Source organism: Bos grunniens, chromosome 8, assembly GCF_055505025.1.
Source record: "Bos grunniens cultivar Pamir isolate PY7600 chromosome 8, Bosgru_T2T1.0, whole genome shotgun sequence".
In the NCBI taxonomy this organism is placed as follows: domain Eukaryota; kingdom Metazoa; phylum Chordata; class Mammalia; order Artiodactyla; family Bovidae; genus Bos; species Bos grunniens.
In genome coordinates, this window is record NC_141172.1 from 100526921 (window position 1) to 100538327 (window position 11407).

Below are 11407 nucleotides of genomic sequence, written 5' to 3' on the forward strand. Positions count from 1 at the left end.
TCTGCTGCTGCTAAGTTGCTTTAGTCATGTAGACTCTGTGCAATCCCATAGACAGCAGCCCTCCAGGCTCCCCCGTCCCTGGGATTCTCCAGGCAAGAACACTGGAGTGGGTTGCCATTTCCTGCTCCAATGCATGAAAGTGAAAAATGAAAGTGAAATCACTCAATCCTGTCAGACTCTTCGAGACCCCATGGGCTGCAGCCTACCAGGCTCCTCCGTCCATGGGATCCTCCATGCAAGAGTACTCTTCTATAACTTAAAAAAAATATAGATTCTAAACAAGATCTTTTTCTAAATAAGATATTGATTTGATGTTCACCATCATCTGTTTAAAAAATATATGAATATATTCCTAGTAATAAGAAAATTTTACATAATTGCATTTCCTCATGGAACTCACTGTACTCATGAATAACTTTGTTATTCTTAGCAATTTTTTTGGCCTCATGGCACATGGGATCTTAGATCCCTGACCAAGATTGAACCCAGATCCCCTGCATTGGAAGCAATTTATAATTTATACTAATGCAATATAGTTTTAATCTTGAAAATCTTATTGTTTTACTTTGTCATCCTTTTCTTCAACAAAAATATGTATATAAATTTGAATATTTAAAGTTTTTTCTATGTTTTTTAAAAAATTATTATGACCAAGTAATCATAATTAATAGTACACAATTTATGAAAACAACATGAATACATTACAAACATTTTTAAGGCTTCAACTATTACTGATTAACATATTTTTAATGTTACAACTTTTGAGTTATTAAACATAAAAAGTAAAATATTATTGAAAATGTATCTCAATGAAAAAAACAGGAGCTTTTGACAGGAAAAAAAAGGTACCCAATTGCCTTCATTCACTTCCTTATTACCTAATTTGATATATCCAATTATCCCTTTGATGACAGTAATGGAACTGTTCCCCTCTGAATGCAAACCACCCTAGTTAGCTGGGAGATGGCTAAGAGGCATGGTTTGCTTTTGTAAAGTGAGAGAAGGGCCGTTGTGAAATAGAAACCTTGATTTTAGAGGAATTCTTAGGCAAAGCAATTTGAAGGAAGAATATATATCATCTAGAGATTGAGTCTCTTAAAACTATCCATGTTTCTATATCCTAATAAAATCATGTTCTCCCAGAGGATCCTTGTTCCAGAACAATGCGCCTTCAGTGTTCTTCCTTCTTATCCTAGTCTGTCTCCAAGTCTCTCCTTAAAAAAATAACCTACCCCAATACTTTTCTTTCCATTCTCATATCCGGGCTGCACCTTATTCTTTCCTCAACCACCTGGACTTCCCTGAAACTGATCTCTTGAAGACCAGCCAACTGCAAACTCCAGTGGTTACTTTTCATTCCAACCTCAGTAAGTAGTATTGACTCCATCATCCCTTTCGAAACTCTCCTCTGTTGATTTTCCTTCACCATTTTCTCCTGATTGGTTTCTACTTATCAGTTACCTTCGTTGTCTTCTTTCTCTGCCACCCTCTCAAAATCATCATTTCTTTGGATTTTAAACACATACCTCTTCTCACGCCACCTCTTCTTTGCAATCCCTACTCCCTCCTCTTCAATTACTAAATATCCTTGATTTCCTTCTCCAGTTAAGTCATCTCTACCTAGATGTCCTACATGTTTGTCAGTATTAAAAGGTGGATTTTCATCTCCTTTCTCAAACCGTCTTCTGGTATTCCTTAGACTATGTATATCCAGCATCCAGTTGATCAAACCAGAGACCTGGGAGTAGCCTATAATCCTATCTTCTCTCTCACTTTTATTTACTATCTACAAATTGTTGCTAAGTAGTATCAGTTGGGGTTTCTCCGGTTCCTGCTACAGAGAAAAAGCTCATGTATGTACAACAATATGTGAAGAAGAGTACCGAAGTAGTCTGGGCTTCCTAGATGGCTCTAGTGGTAAAGAACCCACCTGCCAAGGCAGATGAAAAGGCATGGGTTTGATCCCTGGGCCGGGATGGTCCGCTGGAGGAGTAAATGTCAACCTGCTCCAGTATTCTTGCCTGGAAAATCCCATGGACAGAAGAGACTGGCGGAGTACAGTCCATGGGGCAGCAAAGAGTCAGACACGACTGAGTGACTAAGCACAGCACACACGGCACTGACATAGTTTACAGAAACAAAGAAAAACTAAGCATCGTGAAGGATAGAAACTGGGCAGTTCTCAGGATCTCCATAACAGAAACTTGAAGATCATCCCTCAAGGATCTGCCCCCAGATGATTCAGCAACAACACAGCCTTTCACTTCCAGATGTTGCAGAATAAGAATCATAAATCCCAAACTTTGATTCAACCTTCGTTGAAAATAAAACAGACCATAGGTTGAAATGATAATAGGTGAGACTTATGTGTTGTTGACATAAATTCTCTCGGAATCCAAAGTACCCTGTTGAGGAATTCCCTGGTAGTTCAGTGGTTAAGACTCCATGCATCCACTGCAGGGGGCATGGGTTCAGTCCCTAGTCGGGGAACTAAGATCTCGCATGTCACAAGGTGCGGTCAAAAAAACAAAAACAACAATAACAACAAAAACCCGAGGTATTCTGTTGGTCTAATACTTCTCAATAACAGAAGAGATGATTAGAAAAATTTACATTCTGATGACTAGAGGAGCACAATGAATAAGAGATTAACTCTTAAATGGACAAAGATCCTGTTTAAATTTCCAACATATGTCAGCTCTATTTCTTGTTATTATGATATAGTTTCTTTAATACCTAGTAAGAGACTCCTGTCTTAAGCAATTGAATTTTCTCATTCACATCACAAATGAATTCACAAGCCTTCGAGGCACTGAATATACTCTGTGGCTACTTTTTATCAGCCCAAGGCTATTCTGAATTCCTCTTTCTCATAGCTGTAGAAATTAAAATCACCTCAGTTGATTCAAACCCAAACAAAGTTTCATTTCTTTGACAGTGTCAAGTTTAAAAGCTTGGGACGAGAGAGTTGATTGACTTAGTTTAGATCACTGATCCACCCTGTGATAGGGAATGGGAAAATTGAGCAACAAAACAAACAATAATAACCACATCCCACTAGTCTAAAGAGCAGATATTCATTCTCCCTAAAATAGCTCTATTTGGGAATTTCCTGGCAGCCCAGTGGTTAGGACTAGGACTTCCACTTCAGGAAGGGGATGGGGTGATAGGTTAAACTAAGAACCTGCAGTCTGTATCATGTGCACCCCACCCCCCAAAAAAGCTTTAATCTGTCACTTCCTCTCCATACCTTGCTTTAGTCTACTTAAAGACATCTTTTGGTAAAAAGAAGTCCTGTCTTTCATCTTTTGCATTCTGACTTCTTCGTTTTAGCCTGAAAAAGATAACAACTGTTACTCTCATTACCAGAGATTTCTTATTTATAATTGAGATACAGTGCACCTTATTGGCAAACTTTTTCTGTAAAGAACTAGCTAGTAAATAGGTTTTGTGGATCATACAGCTTCTGAGTTACTCTGCCACTATAACACTGAGAGTAGCCGTAAACAATGAAACCTGGCTGTGTTACAAAGGCAGCAGCCTGGCTCATAGTTTGCCTCTCATCTAGGAGATTCCTGAGAAAAAAGAGGCTGGCAAGTGAACAGTGTGGACTTGCATGTCTGAAAACATCTGTATCTACACTTTAACAACCAGAATGACTGCAATAGAATTCTAAGTTGGAAATATCTTCCCCTCATAATTTTGGAGGTACTGCTCAATGTTTTCCTACCTTCCAAAATGCCTCATTTCCTTCAGCTCAGCTAAATCCACTAGCCTTCAAAGGTAGGACTTTGCTTTAGGCTTTTATTTAGGCTTCCAGAGCTACTTTGCTTCATTATTAACTTTTTTTTTTTATTTCTAAAAAGAAAATCCATTTGAAGAAATTGACTGTTATGTTTTCCAGTGTCCTTCACCCAAGGAATAGCTTTTCCTATAATCTGGTACCAAGAAAAAGTTTGAATCTCAGAGAAACTTCTGTCTGTATGAGACCATCAGAATTAAATAACCCATTGTGATTTACTTGATTGTTAATGTCCTGTTGGATTAAACTCATAACATATCAATTCATTTGTATACTCATATGTTTAATAAATGGAAATCAATTGAAGGAAAGGAGAAAGGGAGGCAACTATTTTGGCAGGTATTGCAGTATTCCAGATGAAAAGTAGTAGAGATGGAAAGCTGAGCTGCAAATTCAAGAGACAATTCGAGATAGACTCAAGAACAGGAAGACGAATCATGAATTTTCCAGTTTAGGAAAGTTTCCAGGAAGTGACAGAGTAGCTAATATCACTAACCAAAGTAGGGGCCTCCCTGGTGGCTCAGACGGTAAAGAATCTGCCTGCAATGTGGGAGACCTGGGTTTGATCCCTAGGTTGGGAAGATCCCCTGGAGAAGGGAACCGCTACCCACTCCAGTATTCTTGCCTAATACTTTGGCCACCTGATGTGAAGAGCTGACTCTTTGGAAAAGACCCTGATGCTGGGAAAGATAGAAGGTAGAAGAGAGGAGGACAACAGAGGACGAGATGGTTGGATGGCATCACCAACTCAATGGACATGAATTTGAGCAAGCTCCCAGAAATGGTGAAGGACAGGGAAGCCTAGTATGCTGCAGTCCATGGGATCACAAAGAGTTGAACACAACTGAGCGACTGAACAACAACAAATCAAGGTAGAAGAATTGGTATGGAGATGAGAAAAAAGCTAAGAAGCTAAGTTTTGAATATGTGAGCTGTCTTAAGTAAACATTATTGATTATCACTCCCTTCCTATCTGCTGCTGCTGCTAAGTCGCTTCAGTCATGTCCAACTCTGTGTGACCCCATAGATGGCAGCCCACCAGGCTCCCCCATTCCTGGGATTCTCCAGGCAAGAACACTGGAATGGATTGCCATTTCCTTCTCCAATGCATGAAAATGAAAAGTGAAAGTGGAGTCTATCAGTCATGTACAACTCTTCGAGACCCCATGGACTGCAGCCTACTAGAATCCTCCGCCCATGGGATTTTCCAGGCAAGAGTACTGGAGTGGGCTGCCATTGCCTTCTCTGCCCTTCCTATCTACTTACTTTCAAAAAGTACTATAGGTACTTTAAATATAGGACAGGTTATATGGAAGAACAAAGATTGTCATTAACGAGAAATCCAAGTTGTAAAGCAAACAGGAACACAGCTAGCTGAGGTCAATGCAAAGGTGAACATTCCTAAACCAGTAAGGACATCCACTGTAACTAGGTAATGTCAACACATTCAGAAAATCATCTGGCCACATTGCAGCCTGTCCTTGTTTCTTGTCCCCAAGAGCATCAGAGGCCAGCCAGTGGAGCCTTTGGAGCAAAACTGGCATCCAGTGTCTAGAAAGCAGCCAGCTCCAAAGATGAGAACTAACTCCCGGGTCATGAGTGCCTAGCATGTTTCATGGGAGTCCAGTTTTGTATTCAGGGGCTCAAAGAACGTTTAATTCTAAGCCCCACCCAGAGAAATATATTGTGACTCTGCCCAGATTCACCTTTGGAACTGGATCTATGAGTCAAGGAAGATTCATAGGCAAACAATGCTATACACACTGTCAGATAGAAGAATAGCTGTTGACACCCTTGAATTTACCCCAGGCTAGGAAATGCAGAGAATCTTTCTAATCTTGTACTACAAAACCCATGCTTCTGTGCATTCTCTCAGGCTGACCCAACCTCTCTTTCTTCCCCCCAAACCCTCCACTGAGCCCTCTGGAACCTGTTTAGTAGCTATGAACACCCCTCCAACTTCAGTGTCACAGAACCCATTTCTACTTCCTACCTTGTCTGTTAATGGCTTTCTTCATGCAACCCTCTTCCGTATAAAGTGCTAAATCTCTTACACCTCACATTCCACTGGTCGGGCGGTACAATCAGCATCCTCCTGGTTCCTCACTGCTGCCTGTGGACCAGTGCTCCACCTAGGTGAGGTGTTCCTCTCCATTCTAAGTCCTGGAGCATCTTGGATGTCAATATCCATTGACGGGGCCGTCCATACTTGGCCTATGCTTTCCTTGAATGTGTCTTCTTGTTCACCTTCCCCTTCATTCCACTGCAGTGACCCACTCCCGTGGGCACACTGTAGGCTTGGTCACCACTTACAACTCTTCTACTGCTTAAGCCTTCCCATCTTTTAGCCCACCCAGTAGCCTGTCTTTCTGCCTTTCACTCACTTATTCCAATATTCATTCTTTTCAGAAAGTTAGGTTTAATGAATGACAAACTTTTAAGCTTTATCCAGGTTTAGTATTTTGGCAGCACCAGGTTTTAGTTGCAGCATGTTGGGCTCTAGTTCCCTGACCCAGGCACCCTACACTGGAAGCACGGACCGACACGAAGTCCCTAAACCACACATATTAAAAGAGGACTATTCAATGAGTTTTGACATATGTGTACACAATGAAAATATCACCACAATCAATATAATGAATATGTCTGTCACCTCCAAAAGTTCCCTCGTGGTTATTTCTACCTCTCTCCCTGTATGCCCTCTCTCCTTCCAGGCAAGCACTGCTTTGCTTTGGTCACTATAGATAACTGCTGGAGGAGGAAATGAAAACCCACTCTGGTATTCTTGACTGGAGAATCCCATGGACAGAGGATCACAAAGAGTTGGACATGACTGAGCGCTGAGTATACATGCACTATAGATAAATATGTATTTTCTACAATTTCATATAAATGGAATAATATACTATGTATTTTATTTTGTTTGACTTCTTTCGCTTTGAGATTTTATCTAGATGTTCAGTTCAGTTCAGTTGCTCAGTCGTTTCTGACTCTTTGCGACCCCATGGACTGCAGCACACCAGGCCTCCCTGTGCATTGCCAACTCCCAGAGTTTACTCAAACTCATGTCCATTGAGTTGGTGATTCCATCCAACCATCTCATCCTCTGTCGTCCCCTTCTCCTCCCACCTTCAGTCTTTCCCAGCATCACGGTCTTTTCCAACGAGTCAGTTCTTCACATCAGGTGGCCAAAGTATTGGAGTTTCAGCTTCAGCATCAGTCCTTCCAATGAAGACTCAGGACTGATTTCCTTTAAGATGGACTGGTTGGATCTCCTTGCAGTCCAAGGGACTCTCAAGAGTCTTCTCCAACACCACAGTTCAAAAGCATCAATTCTTTGGCACTCAGCTTTCTTTATAGTCTAACTCTCACATCCATACATGACCACTGGAAAAACCATAGCCTTGACTAGACAGACCTTTGTTGGCAAAGTAATGTCTCTGCTTTTGAATATGCTATCTAGGTTGGTCATAAATTTTCTTCCAAGGAGCAAGCATCTTTTAATTTCATGGCTGCAGTCACCATCTGCAGTGATTTTGGAGTCCAAGAAAATAAAAGCCTGTCACTGTATCTACTGTTTCCCCATCAATTTGACATGAAGTGATGGGACCAGATGCCATGATCTTAGTTTTCTGAATGTTGAGCTTTAAGCCAACTTTTTCACTCCCCTCTTTCACTTTCATCAAGAGGCTCTTTAGTTCTTCGTTGTTTTCTGCCATAAGGGTGATGTCATCTGCATATCTGAGGTTATTGATATTTCTCCTGGCAATCTTGATTCCAGCTTGTACTTCATCCATCCAGCCCAGCGTTTCTCAGGATGTACTCTGTATGTAAGTTAAATAAGCAGGGTGAGAATATACAGCCTTAACGTACTCCTTTCCCTATTTGGAACCAGTCTATTTTTCCATGTCCAATTCTAACTGTTGCTTCCTGACCTGCATACAAGATTTCTCAAGAGGCAGCTCAGGTGGTCTGGTATTCCCAGCTCTTGAAGACTTTTCCAGAGTTTGTTGTGGTCCACACAGTCAAAGGCTTTGGGACAGTCAATAAAGCAGAATTAGATATTTTTCTGGAACTCTCTTGCTTTTTCGATGATCCAGTGGATGTTGGCAATTTGATCTCTGGTTCCTCTGCCTTTTCTAAATCCAACTTGAACATCTGCAAGTTTACAGTTTATGTAATGTTGAAGCCTGGCTTGGAGAATTTTGAGCATTACTTTACTAGCATGTGAGATGAGTGCAATTGTGTGGTAATTTGAGCATTCTTTGGCATTGCCTTTCTTTGGGATTGGAATGAAAACTGACAACTAGACCATTCAGGTATGACCTAAATCAAATCCTTATGATTATACAGTGGAACTGACAAATAGATTCAAGGCATTAAATCTGATAGAGTCCCTGAAGAACTATGGACGGACATAGTCATAGTTCATGACATTATATAGGAAGCAGGGATCAAGACCATCCCCAAGAAAAAGAAAGGCAAAAAGGCAAAATGGTTGTCTGAGGAGGCCTTACAAATAGGTGTGAATAGAAGAGAAGGAAAAGGTAAAGGAGAAAAAGAAAGATACACCCATGTGAATGCAGAGTTCCAAAGAATAGGAAGAAGAGATAAGAAAACCTTCCTCAGTGATCGGTGCAAAGAAACAGAGGAAAATAATAGAATGGAAAAGACAAGAGATCTCTTCAAGAAAATTAGAGATACAAAGGGAACATTTCATGCAAAGATGGGCTCAATAAAGGACAGAAATGGTATGGACCTAACAGAAGCAGAAGGTATTAAGAGAGGTGGCAAGAATACACAGAACTGTACAAAAAAGATCTTCACGACCCAGATAATCACAATGGTGTGATCACTCACCTAGAGCCAGACAGTCTGGAATGCAAAGTCAAGTGGGCCTTAGGAAGCATCACTACGAATAAAGCTAGTGGAAGGGATGGAATTCCAGTTGAGCTATTTCAAATCCTAAAAGATGATGCTGTGAAAGTGCTGCACTCAATATGCCAGCAAATTTATCTGGATGTAGCATGTTTTAATAAACCCTCCTTTTCATTGTTCTGAAGTATTCCATTTTCCAAGGCAAACCATTCAATATCACAGTAATCCAAGTCTATGCCCCAACCAGTAATGCTGAAGAAGCCAAAGTTGAACGGTTCTATGAAGACCTACAAGACCTTTTAGAACTAACACCCAAAAAAGATGTCCTTTTCATTATAGGGGACTGGAATGCAAAAGTAGGAAGTCAAGAAACACCTGGAGTAACAGGCAAATTTGGCCTTGGAATAAGGAATGAAGCAGGGCAAAGACTAATAGAGTTTTGCCAAGAAAATGTACTGGTCATAACAAACACCGTCTTCCAACAACACAAGAAAAGACTCTATACATGGACATCACCAGATGGTCAACACTGAAATCAGATTGATTACATTCTTTGCAGCCAAAGATGGAGAAGCTCTATACAGTCAGCAAAAACAAGACCAGGAGCTGACTGTGGCTCAGATCATGAACTCCTTATTGCCAAATTCAGACTTAAATTGAAGAAAGTAGGGAAAACCACTAGACCATTCAGGTATGACCTAAATCAAATCCCTTATGATTATACAGTGGAAGTGAGAAATAGATTTAAGGGCCTAGATCTGATAGATAGAGTGCCTGATGAACTATGGAATGAGGTTCGTGACATTGTACAGGAGACAGGGATCAAGACCATCCCCATGGAAAAGAAATGCAAAAAACAAAATGGCTGTCTGGGGAGGCCTTACAAATAGCTGTGAAAAGAAGAGAAGCGAAAAGCAAAGGAGAAAAGGAAAGATATAAGTATCTGAATGCAGAGTTCCAAAGAATAGCAAGAAGAGATAAGAAAGCCTTCTTCAGTGATCAGTGCAAAGAAATAGAGGAAAACAACAGAATGGGAAAGACTAGAGATCTCTTCAAGAAAATTAGAGATACCAAGGGAACATTTCATGCAAAGATGGACTCGATAAAGGACAGAAATGGTATGGACCTAACAGAAGCAGAAGATATGAAGAAGAGATGGCAAGAATACACAGAAGAACTGTACAAAAAAGATCTTCATGACCCAGATAATCACGATGGTGTGATCCCTGACCTAGAGCCAGACATCCTGGAATGTGAAGTCAAGTGGACCTTAGAAAGCATCATTACGGACAAAGCTAGTGGAGGTGATGGAATTCCAGTTGAGCTATTTCAAATCCTGAAAGATGATGCTGTGAAAGTGCTGCACTCAATATGCCAGCTAATTTGGAAAACTCAGCAGTGGCCACAGGACTGGAAAAGGTCAGTTTTCATTCCAATCCCAAAGAAAGGCAATGCCAAAGAATGGTCAAACCACCACACAACTGCACGCATCTCACATGCTAGTAAATTAAAGCTCAAAATTCTCCAAGCCAGGCTTCAGCAATATGTGAACCGTGAACTTCCTGATGTTCAAGCTGGTTTTAGAAAAGGCAGAGGAACCAGAGATCAAATTGCCAACATCCGGTGGATCATGGAAAAAGCAAGAGAGTTCCAGAAAAACATCTATTTCTGCTTTATTGACTATGCCAAATCCTTTGACTGTGTGGATCACAATAAACTGTGGAAAATTCTGAAAGAGATGGGAATACCAGACCACCTGACCTGCCTCTTGAGAAATCTGTATGCAGGTCAGGAAGCAACAGTTAGAACTGGACATGGAACAACAGACTGGTTCCAAATAGGAAAAGGAGTACGTCAAGGCTGTATATTGTCACCCTGCTTATTTAACTTATATGCAGAGTACATCATAAGAAATGCTGGGCTGGAAGAAACACAAGTTGGAATTGTGTTTCCAATTTTCAAGATTGCCAGGAGAAATATCAATAACCTCAGATATGCAGATGACACCACCCTTATGGCAGAAAGTGAAGAGGAACTAAACAGCCTCTTGATTAAAGTGAAAGTGGAGAGTGAAAAAGTTGGCTTAAAGCTCAACATTCAGAAAACAAAGATCATGGCATCTGGTCCCACCACTTCATGGGAAATAGATGGGGAAACAGTGGAAACAGTGTCAGACTTTATTTTCTTGGGCTCCAAAATCACTGCAGATTGTGACTGCAGCCATGAAACTAAAAGACGCTTACTCCTTGGAAGGAAAGTTATGACCAACCTAGATAGCATATTCAAAAGCAGAGACATTCCTTTGCCAACAAAGGTTCGTCTAGTCAAGGCTATGGTTTTTCCTGTGGTCGTGTATGGATGTGAGAGTTGGACTGTGAAGAAGGCTGAGCGCCAAAGAATTGATGCTTTTGAACTGTGGTGTTGGAGAAGACTCTTGAGAGTCCCTTGGACTGTAAGGAGATCCAACCAGTCCGTTCTGAAGGAGATCAGCCCTGGGTGTTCTTTGGAAGGACTCATGCTAAAGCTGAAACTCCAGTACTTTGGCCACCTCATGCGAAGAGTTGACTCATTGGAAAAGAGTCTGATGCTGGGAGGGATTGGGGGCAGGAGGAGAAGGGGACGACAGAGGATGAGATGGCTGGATGGCATCACTGACTCGATGGACGTGAGTCTGGGTGAACTCCGGGAGTTGGTGATGAACAGGGAGGCCTGGTGTGCTGGGATTCA